This window comes from Rhinolophus sinicus, linkage group LG10 (assembly GCF_036562045.2).
Source record: "Rhinolophus sinicus isolate RSC01 linkage group LG10, ASM3656204v1, whole genome shotgun sequence".
In the NCBI taxonomy this organism is placed as follows: Eukaryota; Metazoa; Chordata; class Mammalia; order Chiroptera; family Rhinolophidae; genus Rhinolophus; species Rhinolophus sinicus.
The window spans coordinates 31,131,346-31,153,666 of NC_133759.1; the positions used below are offsets into that span (position 1 = coordinate 31,131,346).

The 22,321-nt window shown below is 36.7% G+C and overlaps 1 long non-coding RNA gene across 1 annotated transcript in view; it reads right to left on the reverse strand.

Moving 5' to 3' along the window:
- The window catches only part of LOC141567100 (uncharacterized), a 28,437-nt gene that overhangs the window by 2,612 nt on the left and 3,504 nt on the right, over positions 1 to 22,321 (reverse strand). Inside the window, exons 2-3 of the long non-coding RNA XR_012489497.1 lie at positions 5,470 to 5,558; positions 4,115 to 4,173 (exon numbers count right to left, since the gene is read on the reverse strand). This is a non-coding gene — a long non-coding RNA (uncharacterized LOC141567100). The remainder of the gene's footprint in view (positions 1 to 4,114; positions 4,174 to 5,469; positions 5,559 to 22,321) is intronic.

Sequence of the window (22,321 nt, forward strand, 5' to 3'; positions counted from 1 at the left end):
AATAAACTAATTAATATGGAAACAAAACTTTTCCCCTAGACCAACTTCAAGGTGGGATTTTTCCTTTGACTTGTTACAGAAAAGGCATTGATTAACATATTAAGTAAGCATCATGAACAAACTTTTTCTATAGAGTTAGGTAAATGGTTCAGGAAATAAGGTGCTTACCACTTGGGACCAATCCAATAATATGCTTATAGTATATTCCATTTTTCTAGGTACTTGATCAAAACTCCCTCTCTCGGTGACTTTTTCCAGTTCTGTGGCTTTAAATATCATCAATATGCTGATAATGCTAACTTTTTCCTCTCAAATTCTTACAAAGTCCCTGAGTTCATGTATGCAATAGCTATTCAACCTTTACATTTGAGCATGTAATAATGATTTTAAAAGATCTGAAGTGACAATCTGACGGGCTTAAGATGAAGTGACAATCTATAGGGCTTAAGATGTGCCAGATATTTACTCATTTAAACTGCCCATTAACTCCATTAAGTAGATACCTTTACATTCCTGTTTTTTAGACGATAAAATGGAGGCACAAAGAAGTAAATAACTTACCAAAGATCACATTTCTTGTAAGTAAAAAGTAGTAAATTAGAACCACAAATACATTGATGTGTTAACAAGAATAGAGCTAGTTTTGAGTAGAAAAAAGTATTTGACCAGTTTAAGTTTATTAGTGGTCTGCTCATTAGTGATGTGTGTGTGTGTGTGTGTGTGTGTGTGTGATTGTTGTCTTCATGTTCAATGTTGTAACTTTGGACGTTATATATAAATACATGGGAAACGAACATTCTCTATAGCAACTTTATCACATAATTGTTTGGATTAAATGAGATAATACTAACATGCATTAGGATTTCAAAACATATTAATTGTTCAAATGTGTGTGTTTCATTTGAAAGACTATATACCAATGTTAACAGAGATTATCTAACCTTGATTTATATTTTTAAAAGTTAAAATTTTAAATGCTAATGTTCTATGTGTATTACTCCTTTTGCTTATTTACAGTTAATACATTTTATTATAGAAAAGTGAGGAAATATACCTGTAAAAGGGAGGAAGATGCATAATTCCATCCATATTTAGTATGTATCTATTTTTCAATATTGTTTTGAATGCCTATTTGTTCATATTTATTTTTCACGAAAATGGGATCATGCTGTCCATTCTGATTGACCAAATGAAAAATCCACACAGTCTTGAAACCTGAGATGTATATGTGTATAGGTTATAATCAGATGGACAAGTTTATGAGTGTCCAGAAGTCCCTAAATATCGATGCATCTATTGGTCAATGTTTTCATGAGTATTTGACACCAAAATAAGTTGTCATTTTTGTAGTAATTTCAGACACTACAGGCTCATTCAACACCCAGTTCCAACTAACTACCTACACTACTAGTTCCAACTCCCTTGCCTGCTTCTACCATAGAGGCTATGAAAGCTAAATATTTTTTTTAGATTCCACGTATAAGTGGTATCACACAGTATTTGTCTATTTCTGTCTGACTTATTTCACTTAGCACAATGCCCTCATTGCCTGTCTATGTTGTCACAAATGGCAGGATTCCCTTCTTTTTAATGGTTGAATAATATTCCATTGTGTATATATACCAATCTTCTTTATCCATTCATCTGTTGATGGACACATACAGACACAGACACACACAACCATACACTTGGGATATTTTGCCCAATAAGATATTAAGAGAAATCTGCTAGCACCCCATTTTTCTCTTTGACCTTTTTCCAGCCTTGATCACAGATGTGATATTCAGAGCTATAGTAACCATAATGTGACCACAATTCAAGAGGCATAAGGAAAAGGTAAAGAGAATCACAGAAATGCTGACCCTGGAATGCTGGTCAAGCCTCTGAACCAGAGTCAACAGCCTCAACCTCTAAATTTCTTATTACATGAAAAAAATAAGCATTAGTTGAAGCCTCTGTTGGTTGGATTTGCTATTACTTATAACCAAAGATTTTCCCTAACTGATAAAGTACCTTGGAAAGCTAACTAATTTATCTTGCTCTAGAACTTTAAAGTCACTTAATTCCAGGGGACATCATTGTTCAGAGTTTGCAATTATACTGGAAATGACTTTTATATTACAGTCTGACCTTTATAGGTTTCTTGTGTGTAGCAGGTGGGTATGCCCATGTGGCTTGGAAAATAAAACTAAACCTATGGCCTTTAGCTCATGTGTTTCTAGCAGCTGAATGTGGTTTGCTTGCAGGAATGAAAATTCCCCTGAAATGTTAATTGATTCAGTGTGACAGTGCTTGCCATGTCATAAATCAATATCATGATGTTTTTGTGAATGAGTGATAAAGACGGTGGAATAAGGAAGAATTTGGTACTTATGGGATATGTATGGTTGTTGTGATTATTTTGTTTTTTGCTGTTGTTTTTAATGAAACTCAGGAAGATTGAGATTCCTTTCTTTTTAAAATGCCTGTGCGTTTTGGGGAAGGACAGGGAAACAGCCGTATTATAGTCTATTCTTAATCTTAATCGAGTAATTTTAGACTCTATTATTAATTTATATGCATATTATATATATTGGGGGGAGGGACCTGATTTAACCTATATGTTTTAGTTTTGTATTGCTGTATAAGAAATTACCTCAAAACATACTGGCTTAAAATTTTTAAAATTTACTATCTCTCATGGTTTCTGTGAATCTGGAAGTCTTCAGCTGAAGACCTGAAGGCTGGGGGTTGAAATCATCTGAAGGCTCTTTTACTCACATGTCTGGAGGGTGGTGCTGACGGGGTTGGAGGCCTAGCTGGGGTTGTCAGCTGCAGCCTCTCCATGTGGTCTGGGCTTCCTCACAATGCGGTGGGTAGATTCCAAGAGCAGGCATCCAGACAGATAGAGCTAAGGGGAAACTGTGCTGCCTTTCATAATCTAGCCTCAGTGACACAATATCACATATGCCACCTTATATTGGGTGAGACAGTTACAAAGGTCCACCCAGATTCAAGGGAAAGAAACCTAGATCCCCTTCGTCTGCCAATACACCTCTCAAAGGAGGCATGTCAAGGTCAAATTATAAGAGGAGCAAGTGGGATGGGAAATATATATTATATATATTTATACTTTTTTTTTCTTATTCACAGGTATAGATAGATAGATAGATAGATAGATAGATAGATAGATAGATAGATAGAAAAGCATCTTTGGAAAACACAATCTGCCATATTGTACTATTACCCCAATTCTTTAATGAACAGCCATACTATATATACAAGTGTTTTGATAATATTGATAATGTCTACAGATATCCTTATTGTCACAATTGGGGGGTGAGGGGCAAAGGTTGCTACTGGCATCTGGTGTTTAGAGGCCAGGGATGCTGCTAAACATTCTACATTGCAACACACACACACACACACACACACACACACACACACACACACACACAGAAAGAATTAGCCTCAATAGAGGTTAAGAAATTTTGTCTTCGAGTACTAATAATCTGAAGTATTTAGAATAATTAAACAGTGGGTAGAGGGACCTACAGAAAACATGAAAATTCTAAAAGTCTTCCAACTGGAAAATTCTATTTAATAGTATTACATACTATTTATGGTCTACAAATAGCAAAGGCCATTACTTAGGCAAATTTTGATTTCAAACATGATGTTAAATATCAATCTCAGTGAACACAAATAAATGAAAATATGTCCCCTGTTCATGGATCAGAAGAATTAAGGATATTAAAATGTTCATAGTAAAGACATCTATAAAGTCAATGCAATCCCTATCAAAATTCCAATGGCATTTTTCGCACAAATATGAAAAGGCACATGCAACAAAAGCAAAAATTAGCAAGTTGGGCTATGTCAAACTAAAAAACTTCTGCACAGCAAAAGAAACAATCAACAAAATGAAATGGCAATCTACAGAATGGAAGAAAATATTTACAAATCAGATATCTGATAAGGGGTTATTATCCAAAATATTTAAAGAACGAATACAATTCAATCGCAAAAAAAACAATCTAATTATAAAATGGGCAAAGGAACTGAACAGACATTTTTCCAGAGAAGACATACAGATGACCAGCAGGTATGTGAAAAGATGCTCAACATCACTTACCAACAGGGAAATGCAAATCAAAACCACAAGGGGTTATCACCTCCCGCTTGTCAGAATGGCTATCAAGAAAAACACAAGAGATAAGTGTTGGTGAGGATGTGTAGAAAATGGAACACTTGTACACTGTCGGTGGTAATATAAATTCATGCAGCCACTATGGAAAACAATATGGAGGTTCCTAAAAAAAAAGAAAAACAAAAGAACTACCATATGATCCAGCAATTCCACTTCAGGGTATATATCCAAAGGTAATGAAATCAGATCTCAAAGATATATATGCAGTCCCATATTCATTGCAGTATTATTCACAATAGCCCAGATATGGAAACAACATAAGTGTCCATGAACACATGAACGGATAAAGAAGGTATGGTGTAGATACACAATGGAATGTCCAGAGAAGGAAATCCTACCTTTTATAACAACATGGACTGACCTTGAAGGCATTGTGCTAAGTGAAATATGAAAGACAAATACTGCTGTGTGATACCACTTATATGTGCAATCTGAAAAAGCTGAATTCATAAAAACAGAGAGTAGAGTTACCAGGGGCTAGGACATGGGGAAAATGGGCAGATTTTCGTTAAAGGGTACAAACTTTTGGTTATAAGATGAATACATGTCAGCAATCTAATTACAGTACAACAAGGTGATTACAATTAACAATACACTATTATACACTTGAAAGTTGGTAAGAGAGTAGATCTTGAATATTTTCACCAGTAAAAAGAAATGAAAATTACATAAGGTGATGGAGGTGTTGGCTAACACTATAGCGGTAATCATTTCGCAATATATGTATATCAAATCACCATGTTGTACACATTAAACTACACAGTGTTGCATGTCAAATATATTTCAATGAAGCTGAAAAAGAAAAAACCTCTCTGTGATCAAAATGAATGTATTAAATGTATATTCCGTGATATTTACCTGTCTTACATCTCTACACTTCAAGGGCATTTTTGTCGTGGATGTTTATATCCTTTGTGTGGGTAATTTGTATACTATTTGAAAGAATAATTGTCTTCAAAATTGTTTTTTTGTTACATTTTGACCATCTTCTCTCCTATCCTGAAATCTAAGCTCAGAGGAAATCAACGACTTTAACGTAGGGCATGAAGAGATTTAATTCCCTTAAGAACTCTTAGACAACTCTTATCTTTTATTAAATATTATACATGTCATGTAAGCCTGTCTTTGCTGCTTCTCCTTTTTCATATTGGTCATTCACTAAGCATAAAAAGCCATCTAATTTTTAACAGCCAGCTCTCCAATAAAGATGAAACTGGCAGGTTTCCCCCTCCCCTCCATAGTATGCCCCACTGGCTACACACAAAGCAATTACAACTCACCAGTCAGCTCTTTCTCATGTGATAGCATCAGCAATTTTGCTCAGGTCTTCTTTTTTGATGAACAATAGCAGCAATAATGGCCCAATTCACTGGGGGAAAAAATAAAACTATTTGCTTTCTCCAAAACAATCCAATATTAACCAAAGTCCTTCCTAATTAAACCAAGGTTATCCAATTATGCATTTTAATACTATGATAATTTTTAACAATATCAAGGTAAAAGAGATTTATTAGAAAAATATTTAAAACTGAGGAATTAATGTGAGTTCAGAGGAAAACAAATCCTGATCTGTTTGAACTTCCCGTGTTTTAAATATATTTCCAAGTTCTACTTTGTCTTTCAGTGCTGGTTCTAACACAATTTGACATATCCTCAAGCCTTTAAATGTAATTTGAAGGAAGATGCTTGAAATATCCTGTTACTTCAGAGAACAAAGCAGCCATGCTGATTTCACCACCAAAAACAATGAACTCTTAACTCATTTCTTGGAGTGCATTTCTGAACTTCTCTGGGATTCATTTTATCCACTCCTTTCCCCCAAAGGAAATAATCATATCTCTTTACATTAAACGAGACAAGGAAAAAGACCTCTTACCATTTTATTATATTTAACATAAAACGATAACAATAGATAGCTATGCAATAGAAAACTGCTTTTCATTCTGGGGGCTGGGAGAGGGCATAAAGCTGTTTAGGAACATAATTCCACTAGAGGGCGGTGCATCCCAGTGCAGGATCATGGCCAATGACCCAGGATGTTAAGTCAAGACTGTGTAGCAAACATGGAAAATGTTTGTGATATAACGTTCAATGAGAATTAATTAGAATTTAAATACTCTGTAAAAGTTATGTATGTTTATGGACAAGAATCATGTAGTAGTTAAGAACTTAATCTTGTTCTTATTCATATCCGAGATTCATCCCTGTTTTCACCACTTACTGGCTGTGTGTCTTTGGATGAGTTGCTTAAAAATGAGCCTCAGTTTCTTCAGCTGTAAAACCGAGACAATTACAGACACCACTTAGGGATGCTGTGAGCATCAAAAGGTATCCAAATGTAAACTGTTCAGCGTGGTGCCAAGCATATAGTACCACTCAACAAAAAAATAGCAAGATAATGATGATAATGACAAAAAATATATACTAAAAAATAAAAAGGACTAAATCATTTTAGTTATTGGACTGAGTTTTTTATAGGTTTATTGATTCATTTTATCTTATTAAAATTTATATTGGAGAATTTATGGTGGAACATATTTTTAAATGACTTTAAATGAAATTATTCTTTTTGAAAAGTATTCTGTTTTTTTCTAATACTTTAACAATTTTAAACTTCAGAGAAAAAAATTTTCATATGGCGACAAAATGTTATTTTTGTCATTTTAATGTCTAGAATATCATTATCACAGTTTTGCTATTTATTTTCATTTCCTATCTGATGTTCTATCAATATCTCAAGGAAAAAATAGAATATATAAATAATTTGGTTTTTATTACTTTTAAATGTTATTCTGAATGAGCTATGTAGCCTCAGGGATGGCATAGTACATTTCTCTTAGAACTCTCAGTGTAAAAAAACATTACCTGATGAAAAACAGAAATGTTAAATAGAATGTCATACATGCCAATTATGTGTTACAAAATGATTCTTTACATGAGTTTCAGTAATCATTTAGAAGTTCCTTTACAAAGTAACTGTATATTACAGAAGCAAATATAGAAGAGTAACTTAAGGTTAAAATAGTCCATCACTGATAATGAAAGTTCATTCAGCAATAAAGATTTAATGCCTCTGAAATTATAGTGTGAGTCAAACTGGAAATATTTAATTTATGAAACTTTGATTTATATATTGTTCATTCTGTTCTTAGTCTTTTCAAAGCAGCTGACTCACCACCACCCATCATATGGAAAAGATCCACATCCCAGACAATAGCTGCCATCTCAGGCATTTGCCTAGATTATTACCACCATTCTTACAGCATGACCATCACCAGTATTACTAAGATGACCACCATCTCTACTATCACCAACATCTCCCCCATCACCCTTACTTATTCTGCCTTGATTAACTATTGTACACATTTTTTTTTTCATCTCCCTACTTATTTGATCCCACCTGGCCAGTTTAATAGAAAGGAAGGAAACTGATTAGGGATTCCCTGTACCTTGTTGTATTCTAACCTTGTTGTATAAATGACACTAGATTCTTATGAAACTAAGAATGGAAGCCTTTGCAAGGGGCGTAAATGTTTAACTATTATGTTGCTTTGTACACCTGAAGCTAATAAAAAAAAACAGTATGTTAAAAAAGGAAAAACGTAGCACAGGTAGTAATGAACCAAATATGGGAATGATAAACACTAATTTCCAGATAGTGGTTACTTGTGAAAGGATGAACAGGGAAAAGATAGCAGAAAGACTTTGCATGTGTTTTAATAATGCTTTAAAAAATGCAGACATCTGTTGCAAACAGCAAAAAATGTTAACATCAGTCTAATTTCGATGGAGATTTATATAAATTTCTGTTACATTATTTCGTAAAAAAAAAAAAAAAGAATGGTAGATAATCACCTCCATATCTAAACCAGGATAGACTCTTGGAACATGAGGCTCATGACGACGACCACTAGGAAATATCAGACCAGGAAGCTGAGGAGCTGCCCTCCTGCCTGCTTGCCCATTGCAAATGTGCTCTGTTGGATCTCAAGGTGTACTCCAGATCTCCTCACCAGGGTCTATTCCAGAAATACATCAGCATGTATTCCAGAAAACAAGAGCCTCCATAAATATTAAGGAGAATAAGAAACTTGATATATATAAAATATAACAGCAACTTCCACTTAATTACCCTCTGATCCTTGCCCTCCTAGTGGCTCTGACCTACATAAAGCTAGATCTCCAGAGCACCAACAATCCAGACCAGTTCAGCAAAAATAATACTTTGCTGTATTACAGGATTCTGCCAATATTCTGGATCCAAAAGTTATTGCATACAGTGGTTCCTAAACCTGTCTGATACTAAGAACCACTTAAGGAAGGCTAAGTTTTTGTTTCTATAAAACGAATCCCAGAGGCTTGCAATTCTATAATTTAAAAATTCCTCCAGGTGATTTGGATGATTTTCTAAGCCTGAGCACCACAGGACATAAGTGACAGTCTCATCCCTTCACCAATTCTGGCATTGCAAAACTCCTTGATCTGAGTTTTCTTTGATGACAACAGGACTACTTTGGGGCCAGACCAGGAAATAAGTCCTTGAGAGACTAAGATGGAATCCCTGGTTTCTCCTCGCCCAGCTCTGGGCAAAAAGATGCAGTAGCTCCTGTCAGAGCTCCAGAGCTATGCAAAGGCGGCCCAGGGGTCAAGGGCGCCAAAGGCCTCTAATCTAGTAGGAGGCTCTGCTCTGTTTCCTAGCCTGAAAGACACTCATCCAGGAACTACCCTACATGATTCCACTTAAAACCTTAACATAATCAGCGAAGATTTTGGAAGTTAGGAATAGGCCAAGGTGATGGAAGGATCTGATACATCCTTTCCCATTCTAAATCTAAATGGGGACATTCTGGCAATGGACTTCATTTCACACTGCCTCCCCGACATACAAGGACACTCCTACTAGTGACTATTCTCAAAAAGAATGGATATGTCCCCTCTCCACCTCTGTCCTCCTCCATCATGTATATATATATCAGCTACTGCTTCTTTGATCATCAAGGAAATCATCCCTCTCCATGGAAGAGCCAACCATACAATCTCTAACTCTAGTAGCCTTTTTATATTTTTATTTTGTAGGATGCGACTCAAAGACCTCAAAAAATTCCATCTTCCTTCCCTCTTCCCACCCTTTAGAAACCGTTTACCTAACTGTGCACAAAATTTGGGCTCAGAGTTCCTCTACTCCTATAGCTGCTGAGACAACACTCCTAGACTTAAAGGCCAATCTAGTTGCTATGACATTTGGATGCAATTTATAGCAACCTCGACCCAGAACCTTACCTTCCACAACAATTAGTACCAATCTGTACCAAGGTTAGATACCTATAGCTCAAGACTGAATGCCAAAGAACATGTCAACAGACGTACAGAAACACAGTGTATCTTCCATCTGATGCCCCTCCCATTGCTAATACCCCACCTATGTCAAAGACCAGTGAACCTCTGCTAGAAACACTTCTGGATAACAGAAATGGTCTTCCCCATCACTTGTATTCCAGCCCCTGTACTCCAGCACCCCTCTTCCCTGTGCCTCCACTAAAATTTCACTATTCTCTGCTGGCCACAAAGACAAAGATCCAATCCTCTGCTTCATGCCGCAGTGGCAAGCAGCAGTGAACCAAGACTGAGATACCCGAGGACCTCAAAGCTCGATCCAATTCTTGGTTCACCAGGAAGGGAGTGGCTGTAAGCACAGTCATGGAGCCCTGCCTTTCACCTTGGAAACAGAATATAACAGATTATGTAAAGCCAAATGATCAGAAGGAATCAAAGGAAAGCTAGCCCACACTGTCCCTTTAAGTGAGGCTGACTGACCTGTGCATTGCCCCACAGAGGGCAAAGGAAAGCACACAACTGGCAACAGCATGCTTCAAGATTTGCCCATAATGTCCATTCACACACCCGTTCATGACATTTACTTAGATCCTCCTCTTTCGTTGTGTGTTCTCATTCAACGACATTGAGTATTACATCATGCCCTTCCGTTGCCTCAACCACCCACAGACACACACACCACTTGCCTTTATCTGTTAGGACGTAGGGACTTAAACACGTTGGACTGGCCTTGCTCTTCCCTCCTAAGCTTTTCCACTGCGGGTAGGAAATTGAGAATATAGAATTTTTTAAGGCTATACTTAGTGTGTGAGCAAAGTTCTTCCTGTCCAGTTTAATACCTTAGATTCAGAGTGGCTTTGTGCTATGTCGGATTCCAGGAAAGACCTAAACCACAAAGAAACTAATTTCCTCATATCCAGGAAGGCTAAGCTCACTTACAGCAGCAATTAATACCCATCTGTGTTCCTCTGTTAATGTGTATTCACTGTGTAGGTAAGGACTTTGGCAGAGTGACAGAGGATAATCTTTGTCTAGAGGCAAAAATAGTTTATTAAGAAGATATGAAGGGAGACAGACAGGTGTTCTTTGAATTAATGATAAGAAAGTTGTTTCACAGAGGGGGAGGGGGAATTATTAGTAGCATTTTGAATGTACCGGTTCGGATGGTGTCTGATTTTTCAGAGGATGACCTTTGAATTCAGCCTCAAATTCTGAAGAAGGAGGTAACCGTACAGGAAGCTTTCAAAGACTTCTGAGCTTCATGCCTGGGTTTAATTATCTCTCCCCAGTTGTGAACTTTGGCAAAATTACAGAAGTGCTACTGCCCTGCCAGTAAGCTGGCCATTCCTGTAGAGACTGATAAATCACTCTTGATCTGGCCAGAATTCTCATCACGCTTTACAGTCATTGATCCATGGAAAGCAAATTAATAGCACAAGTAGGAAAGCAAGGCATATGATGTGGCTTACTTGCCAAGTGGGCCACTGCTCTGGTGTGCATTTGGTGATAGATCTCATTAGTACTGGACATGCTTTCAGCATTTAAATCTGACACATTAATCCAGTAGCTGGGACATTGAGCAACTCTCCCTTTTGGGTCACCCTGTACATTGAATCATCACAGTTTAGTCACCTTCTCCTGGAATCCCTCATTAAGCCCTTAAAATAGGATGATATAATTTTATTAGCTAGCCCACTAAACACAATTTCCATATAACACATTTCACATAATACATATGTCATGTATTTTACTGCCTGAATATGGCTCAATGGAAATGAGACTTTTTTTAAGCAAGATTGTAAAAGTTTAGGACATATTAGCAAAAATTGTACTAAGGATGAGAGTATCCACAGGAGCTAGAATAAAAAGGAAATAATAACCAGAAAACCAGACTTATGAGAGGGCAAACTAGGTGACATTTGTTTAACTTGGCAGGGTTCCTTGAAATAACTTCACACTATCCCAAGGATGGCATTCAACACAGCCAAAGAGGCATGTGGATTGAGCGAGCCTGAATCTCCAATTAGATCTGGACAACAATCTCCTCTTGTTTCTCTGGGCTGGACTTCCAACTCCACTGAGTATTTCCAGATAGGCCTTGACCCTGCCTTGAACTTGACCATGCTTTTGCATTCCTGGTCATGACTTTGGATCCTCCCAATGGCTCCTTTGTTTCTCTGGACTGTCAATGAATCCACAGACTACCTGGTTCAAGCACTCACCTAGCTTGACTATGTTCTCAGGCCTCTCCTCCCAATAGCATCTTTCACCATAGAGCTCCCCACCAGCTCAGCCCAACAGCGACTACCTGCTGGAATTTGAAAGGCGCTGGGAGGTCTCCTTCCTCATTACTTGCTTCTCTATGTGAGGCTTCCTAACATGGTCATGTAGAATTGGCAGCTCCCTCCTTTGTGCTCCCTCCTTTGTACCCTTGCAAAAGTTGTTGAATTAATTTGTTTATGTGGCTGTTTCTCCTACTCAAGTTCTTAATGGAAGATACTAAGTATCATGTAACTTTTTAATTTCCCCATTGTCTTGTACAGGGCATTCATGGGACATCGTAAGTCTTCAATAAATCCTTGGTAAATGAATGAATGAATATTTGTATAATATAATCATCGTTTCCCTAACACCAGACTGAAATTCTATTAGCAGTTGAATTATTTCATTTACATCAGACTAAAGTTACTGGTATGTCTATCACGCGTGGAAAACACCACAGCTACTTCTTGGAATGTCATGTGAATTTTCAGAGTCTTCTACTCCACGTAAGAACGTTGAATGTACATAATATATTTTCATTTATGTGTTATTTTTTGAGATGATCAATTATAATTGACATGAGAACTTAACTGTGTCCTAGGCACTGTGCTTAGTACTTATACATATTACCTTCATGAATCATTGTCACAACACTATGAAGTAGGCACTATTGTTCTCTTGAAGAAACTCAATCTAGTATGGTTTAAAAACTTTCCAAGTCGACAAAGCTAGTAAGTGACAGAACCAGGAATCAACCTAGACCTGATTCCAGAGCCCCTTCTTACCCACAACATAGCCCACCTCAGAGAAGAATCTGTTCATCTACCCAAAACACCAGACAATGAAGCTATACCTTCAAAGACTGTGAAGAGAAAAGTAGAGCCTGAAAATCAGTTATGAAGTATAAAGGCAAAGCCTAAAATCCAGATTCTATGATTCCCTTGCTAGTTCTCTAGTTAAATATTGTATTAGTGTTCTTCTCAACCCAATGGACAAACCAGGGAGTGAGAGAGCCTTATATGCTTAAGCCCAAGTAGATTCCTGTGTCTCTATTGTCTTTTATTTTTTATTGTGACTCTTGAGCTTGGTTTTTATTTTCCCTCTTTATTCTAGTCCATCTGCCTTATATTATCCTCTCAGATACCTGATAAATTGTACAGAGAATGGGGAGACACATAGATTTAAAGATGTAACTTGGGAAGGAAGATAATAAGGACTGTCAGTGTGTAAGTACCTCCTATCCCTGACTATCCTTATTACACTTATCACCTCTGACAATTTGAAGAATACTGCCCTATAACTCACAGAAAAAAAATGTAAAAAGGATGGCCAATGAATATAGGAAAAGATATTCAACTTCATTAGTAATCAGGCAAATGAAAATATCACTGAGGCACCACTTATTATTCATCAAACAGGCAGAAATTTTAGTCTGGTAACACTGAGGATGGGGAAATAGGAACTGTCAACCCCTGCTGGTGGGCATGTAAATTAAAATAACTGTATCAGAGAGTAATTTGTCAATATCTAATGAAGTTGAAGATTTATGATACTTTGAGCCACAGAAATTCTGCTTTTACTTGGATCTGCAGAGAAAATCACCCACATGCATATTCAAGGATATTATTTGAAGCATTGTGTTGTACTAGGAAAAACTTAGAAACATACGTGTACATTATTAAGAGAATGGATAAATTCTTATATATTCAAATAATGGAATACTGTGTAGCAGTGAAGCCAATAAACTTGACACATCAACATATTTAGATTCTAAAAATAAAATGTTCAGTGAGAAAAACAAGTCAGTGGACAAGATGCCATACAGGATGATAACATTTATATAACCTTTGAAAACACACAATTCTAAATATTTTTCGTACATATGTACATAGAGAACATAAGCAGAAAAATATATATCAGCATCGGAATAGCGGTTGCCTGTACAATGAGGGTGATAAATAAGATTAATGTAGAGAACAAGTGGGACCATATGTTTAATATTTTCTTTCTTTTTAAATATAGTCTGAAGCAAATAAGACAAAATGAAATTTGTGAATTCTAGATAGTCACTATTCAGAGTTTATAATGTCATTCTTTTTGTTCTTCTATATGTTTCAAATATTTCAGTAAAACACACACACACACACAAACACTAACAGTTTCAAAAGAGTTAAACAGAGTCTAGTAAGAGAGGCAGCAATTAAGGACAAAGAGGCTTGAGGACATAAACAGACCCAGATAGCGCCTCTGCTCCAGAAATTGAATTATTGTCAAAGCCCAGCAATGCATCACCTAGGCAGAGGGTAGTTCTTCTTCAAGGCCAGCCATAGTATTTCCCAGCAGGAAAGATAGTTTGGACCTGTCAGACAACATTTTATTTCTCTTAAAGACCGGTTGAGTTTCTGTAATTCACATTCTAATATTACTTGTCTTTAGTAAATCTTGCCACCCACACAAACATGAGACTAATAATCTTAAAGCAAAATTCAATTTCTAGTAAAATATGGTAAGCACAGACTACAAAACAAAATTCCATACGTAAGCCAAACCAAATCCTTTTGATGCAAAATTCTTATTTCATTTGCGGTTTTTTGTCTGACATCCTGCTGTTAAAAAATTTCAAAATTTTAATTTCTCAGGACCTGGGAGCCAACTTGAAGAGTTGTCCCAAAGATGGGACAATTTTAGTATGGATAAGAGTAAGATCTGTAGGAGATCTAAATATATGAAATAATGTTTAAATCCATGAACTCATCACACACATAGCTAGTCACCTTGAAGATGTTATTCATTTTGAAAATTGGTGAATAAAAGGAAAGAATTGTTTCTTCTGCCTTTCCTATATGAACTGTATCACTACATAATCAAATAATAGATGAGGCAATGTTTCTCTTTATAAATGATCTCCAACAGCTAAGTGAACAAGAAAAGCGAGAACACGAGTATTGCCATTTTGCAATCCCCAAAGAATTAAGTCATCTGAACATTAAGCATCCATAGCTACTGAGGGCACAAGAAGAGGGACAATTATGTGCCTCCTGATGAAAAACATACTAGCACCCATGAAATAATCTTGCTAAAAAAAAAATCATATTTGAATCTGACAAAGCTCAGGATTCACCTACTGATTGCTAAGAGTACAGAGGGCAGAGGAACAAACATGTTGGAAGTACAAATCCAGGCTGTGGGCAGCTACAAGAGAAATCATCACGTTTCTATGACAAATAATCACACAGGAGAGAAAAAAAAGATGAAGACAAAGCCTGTAAATTAAGAGACTCTAAAATCAAACCAAAAATAAAAAACCCACCACCAACAACAGCAACAACAACAACAACAACAAAAACAGGCAAAGGTAAATTGTAAAGTTTAGTTTCGAGTTCAGCACACTTGGGTTAGGAAACTGTACAGAAAAAATAAGGAAGCAAATATCATAACGTCAAGATAGTGCTTACTCTTGAGGCAAGTATGAGTGGAGACTGGAATAGGGCATGTGTAGGAAAACCTGTCTTTTGACATGAATGGTGGTTTCAAGGATGTCAGCCTTATAATCATTCATTGAGCTGTACGGACCATTGGTAAAGACAATACTGACAGATAACAAGATAATGAGGAGAAAAAATAATACTACTGTAATTTGCCTCAAGTAGAACTTCAAGAGATCTGTAAATTGCATGATTTTTATCAAGTGTTTTGAGAGCACATCAAGTAATTAGGAAAACAGTTTTGAAAGGAGGGAATGTAGTGGCGATTATATTCCATTTGGCTGGAATGTAATTTAATTTGCTGGATGTAAACACCATGCTTACCTGCTACATGTCATTTACCAAGAGAAGTCTGAAACTTGTCTCCTATCATGTCGTTAAGAAGCAAAACATAAAAAGATAAACATAGCCTGTTGATAATCTGCAAAAATGCAAGACGTCCAAACACCAGGTCATGAAAAAACAAAAATGAACTCTTTTTTATGCCATCGAATAATATTAAATTTCATTTCCACATTTTAGTATATACTTGGCCTCAAAAGCCAGACACAATATAATATGCCAATAGTAGCTGACAAATCACACTTATTTCAGAGTGAAAAGTAAATTAAACAGCATGCAATCATTGTCAATTAGGGAATAGTCATGTATTGTCTTTATATCAAGGAGTACGTTTAAAATAAACTTTGTAATATAATTTTGTTATATATTTTTGCTTCAGTTCAATTATAATATACCATAAAATGATAAAAATAAATCTCAAAAGGATTTGCAAGATTATATAGTTCAGTGAAAGGGGTTCCAGAATTTCTTTTTTAAAAGCAGAAGTAGGAGGAGTCTGGCAAATGCTGGTCTATAGGAGAATAACTCCCCTTCTTAGCTTGTGTATAGGATCCTTCTATATTGGACCCCACTTCCTATTCCAGCTATTTTACCCCCACAAACTTCTTAGGCACTAAAACTTCTGTGACACTAAATGTCATACTATTTTCCAAATCCATCCAATCTTTCCAGAACTCTATCCTGTGCATACTCGTATTCTCTTTCCTACCACTTTTCTCTAATTCCAATGACGAATTCCTGTTCATACTCGTATATTGGGTCCCAGTGCAAATGTCTGCATTGTAAGCTTTTGCTGAGTTTGCTCAACAGTTAGTTATAGTCTCTCTCCTCTGTGATCCCTCAAGCTGTATGTTGATTTCTGTTATGCAGTATTTATTATATATTGTAGTTTATCACTTCGAACATCTGTCTCCATGCAGGATTGCCCAGTTCAATTTGAAATTCAGATAAAAAAACAAGTAATGTTTTAATAGAAGTATATCCCATGTAGTATTTGGGACACACTTATAATAAAATTTTTGTTATTCTTCTGAAATTCAAATTCAATTGGGCTCCTGTATTTGTATTTGTTAAATCTGGCAACCCTGGTCTCTACCATAAGATCATAAGCAACTTGAGAATAGGAATACTTATTCTTCTTAGTATATTTCCAGTCTTCAGTAAATGTGCCTTGAATAAATGAATGGTTGAAGTGAGACACGTATGAGAGCACTTTGTGAAACCTACACAGCTATTTATTCAGCAAATATCTATTGATCACTCACAGTGTTCCAGGCACTGTTCTAACAGCAGCAATAAAGCACTTTTAAACATGCACCAACAATCTAATATTACAGCTTTTAAATAATGTCTCCCAGGCTTTCAACTAATGGATTTTCAGGAAGTTGAATGGTTGTGCTGTAGCCCTTGATTCATAAGATAATTTCAGACAGTTATAAAAGTGTTATGAAGACAACCAAACAGGGTAAAGTGATGAAGAGTAATTAAAGGATTCTCTGAGGAGGTGACATTTGAGATGAGAAGGAGCCAGTCTGTGACAATCTGGAGAAAGAACTTCAAAGCAAGTCAACCATATTGAGGAGGAAGAACTAGTATGAGAAAGAGAAAAAATGCCCCAAACTTCAAAGCAAAACGGTGCTAGAGCTTCAAAAGAAGATATTTGCATATGAAAGCATGTTCACCATCATTAGCATTCAAGTAAATGTAAATTAAGGCCACAATAAAATTATCACTACAATTGCACTAGAGTAACAAAAATTAAAAAATCTGACAACACCAAGTGCTGGTGAGGATGTGGAAAAACTGACAACCTCATACACAGCTGGTGGGAGTATAAAATGGTACGACCATTTTGAAAAACAGTTCGGCAGTTTTCTTATAAAGTTAAACATGTATTTATCATACAATTATGTATCTGTATGTATACCAGAGGAAAAAAATGTATGTCAACACGACTGCACACAAATGTTTATATTAGCTTTATTTGTAGTAGCGAAACACTGGAAACAGCCCAGATTTCCAAGAACTGGTGAACGGGTCAACTAATTGTGGTATATTTGGACGATGGAACGCATCTCAGCAATCAAAGGAACAAAATACTGATAACACACAACGACATAGATAAATCTCAGATATGCTGAACCAAATGAACTGGACACCAAACGAAACTCTAGAGCAGGCCAAACTAATGCATAGTGACAGAAAGCAGATCAGTAGCTGACTGGGGGCAGAAGTGGTGATGGGATAAGGGAATGAACTGCAAAAACCATGAGGAAACTTTCTGAAGTGATGGAAATACTTTCTTTTGTGATTGTAGTGGTGGTTATAGTGATATATATATATATATATATATATATATATATATATATATATATATATATATATATGTCAAAATCCATCAAACTTACACTTAATATGGGTGCATGTTAATTGTAGTTCAATAAAGTTGATATTTTTAAAACTGCTAGAAGAAACTATGTATTATAAGTGTTAAAAGGATTCAGGATTTAGGATGGGGGTGGGAAATTTAGCATGCTGTGATCCCCAGAGAGGCCTTCCTGGAACAAGGATTTTGAAGAGAAGAGAAGCCAGCCCAGGGCGAGGAAACCACAGGAGTAAAGCAGAAGAGTAGGGGATTCACACAGTCGGGTAGAGGCGAGTTGATTATTACTACATTTTGAAACTGATGTTTTTGATAAAGTAACGTTGCTGAGCATTTGGGCTTTATTATTTTCTCAACATTGTTTAGCAGCAATAAAGCACTTCAAAAGATGCACAAACGATTAATTATAGCAGCTATTAAACAATGTTTCTCAAGCTTTCACCTAAGGATTTTCAGGAGATTGAATGGTTGAATCTAGTCCTTGACCTATACAGTTTAATTATCCTTATCGACTGACTCATGAAACTCTATCGTGCGCAGTGGTGTGCTATAAATGAAGCTGTGTTCCTTTTGTGAAATGGAGAACTCTCTGCCTTTCCTCCTGGCTCATGACCAAGAATCGGGCTGCATCTTCTCCTACTGCCTGAGATGGAAACCTAACAAGACAAATGACTATGAAAATGACATTGTGGTATTTTATCAGAAATCCACATGAGCCCCTCTCATGTAAGATTTTTTTGTTTTTTTTTTAATTACACACTGAAACCTGATTTCAGAATCAGGGCCTGTCACACCAGTAGGAAGATAGGCGGCCTGAGGTGGGGTGATTTCTGGACATTTGGAGGAACAGACTGCCTCTTAAAATGTGTCCCTCCTGTTGACTGGTGACAAGAATCTACAAGAAAGTATCCTTACTTGTATCCTTATTTCTGTATCCTTTCTGTAGCCATTTCTGTAGCCATTCCTGTACCCTTATTTTTAAAACAGATGGCCTTTCAGGTCTTTTTGCACCTGAACATTTTAACATTCTAAACCAGAACTTGAAAACTTGAGATTCATGGGTTAAAACAGGCCTGACATATGTTAAGTGTGTCTGTGTGTGTTTCTGAATATATATGTATAGAAAAATCATAAAAGACTGAGTGGTGGTATGCTCTGTAGCTCACCCATCCAGGTTAACCCTTTCTTTCACTATCTTTGGTCTTTGTTATAATTCTTTTGGCTGTGGAAAACTAATAATATAAAGGATACTTGTCCAGAGAAATGCAACTTAATTGTGTCTAATAGAATGCAATTGATTATTGCATAGGTGGATAGATAGATCCACTTTGTAGATAGATCTGTTTTGCGTCTATTTGGAAATTCATTTAAGAATTCTTTATCCCCTATAAGTCTCTGCTCTTTAAATTGTCCTTTGAACTGGTTGTAACACCTTGCCCCAGGTTACCTCATTAAGGAGTTAAAGAAAATATTTGCACATGTACAATTCAAAGTGTATTTTACCTTTTTAAAAAATTATCTTCTAAATGTACACAATTTTGGATTTCAAGAGGAGACAGTTCAGTGAATCATTACACTATTGTAGTTCATATGCATTTTCACCTTTGATTCTAGCAAGATTCCTTCTTGCTTGTCTGTTGTCATACTTTCTTCTAATCCCCATATGTCACTCCCATTCTCTCCCCACCACCACCATGAACAATTTTTGAATGCATATTAAGACATATCGTTTTCTTTGAATGTGTGTCTGTTTTGTAATTGAGGTAAGACAAAGATATTAAAGTGCATAAAGTATATTCTTAGGTGTAGAGTCCAATGATTACATATTTTATACATCTATTCATGTATCTCCATGTAATGACCACCCAGATAAAGAATATTTCCCACACCTTGTAAAGTTTTCTTGTACCCCTTCCCAGATAACGCCTCTGCTCTTTCCCTCAAAGGTAACCACTATTCTAACTTCTATCTCCATAGATTAGGTTTATCTATTCTCGAACTTTTTACATGTTCTTGAACATATGCCATATGTTCTCTTCTGCATCTGCCTTCTTTCATTCATTATTATGCCTGTAAAATTCATTCATGCTGTTATGCCTGGGAGTAGTTTATTCATTTTTTATTGCTGAGTAGTATTCATTTTAGAAATATACCACAATTTACGCATTCTCTTGTTGAAGGTGAGAACCCAAGTCATCTACTTTCACACAGCTTGTTGCCTACAATAACATGGCATTACTATTCCACTGGCATTATCAGTATAATTTTACAATTTTAGGAAATGCTTGTCCAGGAATATAAGAGTTGCAAACTACTTTTTTATTCAGGGGCTTCCTGAAAGAAACTCTTCAATAGAAAGCATCAAACAATAATTCACACTCCTAATCTCTTTAAACCCTTTGCCTTGCCTTGCTGGCCCATCAATCCGAAATTATTATGTCATGACCCTTACTGAGTCCTAAACAGGACCCACTCCCTTATGTTGAAAGACTCACCTGAAAGCAGACTTCAGAATTTCAATCAATGTCTTGACTTAGCCCTTCCCGATCTGAGACACTCATGAAGAAGACTTTGTCAAGGTAGTTCTTGACTCAGCTCTGTCTTATCAACAGGTGATTCTGGTGATAATTTAGGGATCCAGCCTTCAACAAGAGGCATTTGGCTTGTTTCTCATTTCTAACTTTTATATATAAAGCTGCTGTGAACATTTTCTCCGGTAGATAGCCAGGAGTAAGATTGTGCGCTTGTACTCTAATTTACCTCGATGTTATATGTCACATGTCCCAGGGTAAAAATTTACAGATTTCACATAAAATCAAGCTTTCCAGCTTTTCTTGAAAAACTGAAAGACTTGGCAATACCAGGTCAGCATTCTTTCATTGTCATAATTATCTGCACGTGAATATACACTACCTGCCCATTTTCCTCATTTAAGCCATCTGCCTGCTCCAGTGGGAATTCTAGTGGGTAACCTATATTCTAACCACAGAGATGTGGGAAGGGAAGCTCTTAACCCTGTAAGCTCTTATTAACTCTATTCTGGATAACCAAGAGCATGTTTTGCTGGAGAGGAACAGGCCCCTCTGCCTCTGATGCTGGGAGGCAGCCAGGACAGAGAACGAGGATGGCTTAGGCCACTTTGATCTGTTTTTCTATTCAATCCAAAACCAATGTTTTCCAGATGGAGACTGACAGCAGCAAAGTAAGAGGCACAGTTGCTGAAAAAGACCTAGGTCCATCTCCCTTACTCATTATCATAAATAACACTTAGGAATGTTTTGGGGTGGTTTTGGTTTGTTTGTTTGTTTGTTTTTGTTTTTTGCCTTTAGGGTGTTGCAGATGCAAAGAATTAAAATCTCTCCTCACTGCTGAACCAAGAAAATTCAATCTAATCCAGAGCATGTTATATTATTTAAAAAATAAAGTCATTAAGGACTAATATACTTCTCTTTTATTCTAATAGGTAGAGGAACAGAGCAGAACAGAAATCCATCACATACAATCAACGGGGCCCACTAACACCAAGGGCTGGACAGGACTCGGTACGAATTTGAAAAAACCTTTCCTTCCTCAAATGGGTTGGGTTTTTCATATTTTTTTGTTTTTTTCTCAAGCCTGGAAGGAAAATATCTGTGTTTGGGAGGTGTGTTTGTACTCAGTATAATAAGCCTTTTAACAAAAGGAAGTGGTCTGTCTGTCCATACCTCATCAGGAAATTGCAAAAAGGAAGCCACTCCTTTCCATCACCCAGTCATCCAGGGGAGGGAGAAATTGACTCTTCACCTTCCTTCCTTATGAACTTGTCCTGAAATAGCTTAATCCTTCCATAAATGAAATTTGCCTCTACCTGCTTGGTGTGAAATGATGGTCTTAGGACAATTGAACAACACATAGAGCAAGAAAGGGAGGGTTGAACCACCTCATCCTCATGTTGGCTCAGCCTATCATGACTACCAAACCTCAGAAACACCAGCACTGTGCATAGACGGAGTAGGATGGCCACCAGAGCAGAAGGAAAGACCTAGGGTCTGGGGGCAGCGCTGGTAGCATGGAACCTTCTGCTCGTCCCTGTAGCTAAAAGGATACTGCCTTCTGAAAGGGGAAGGGAAGGAGCCCATATTTCTGGATTGTACTTCCATTACTCAAGAGCTAAATAAATCATACCTACCATCACTTGTCAAAGAGCTTGATGTGTATCATCAGATGACTGACTCCATCAGATGTAGAGTAAGTGAAGTGGCTAAATATGGTGGGCAAGACATGATGGTGGTCTTGAGAAAGGAGGACTTTCACATCTACTCCCATAATCTCCACTATATTCCCCAT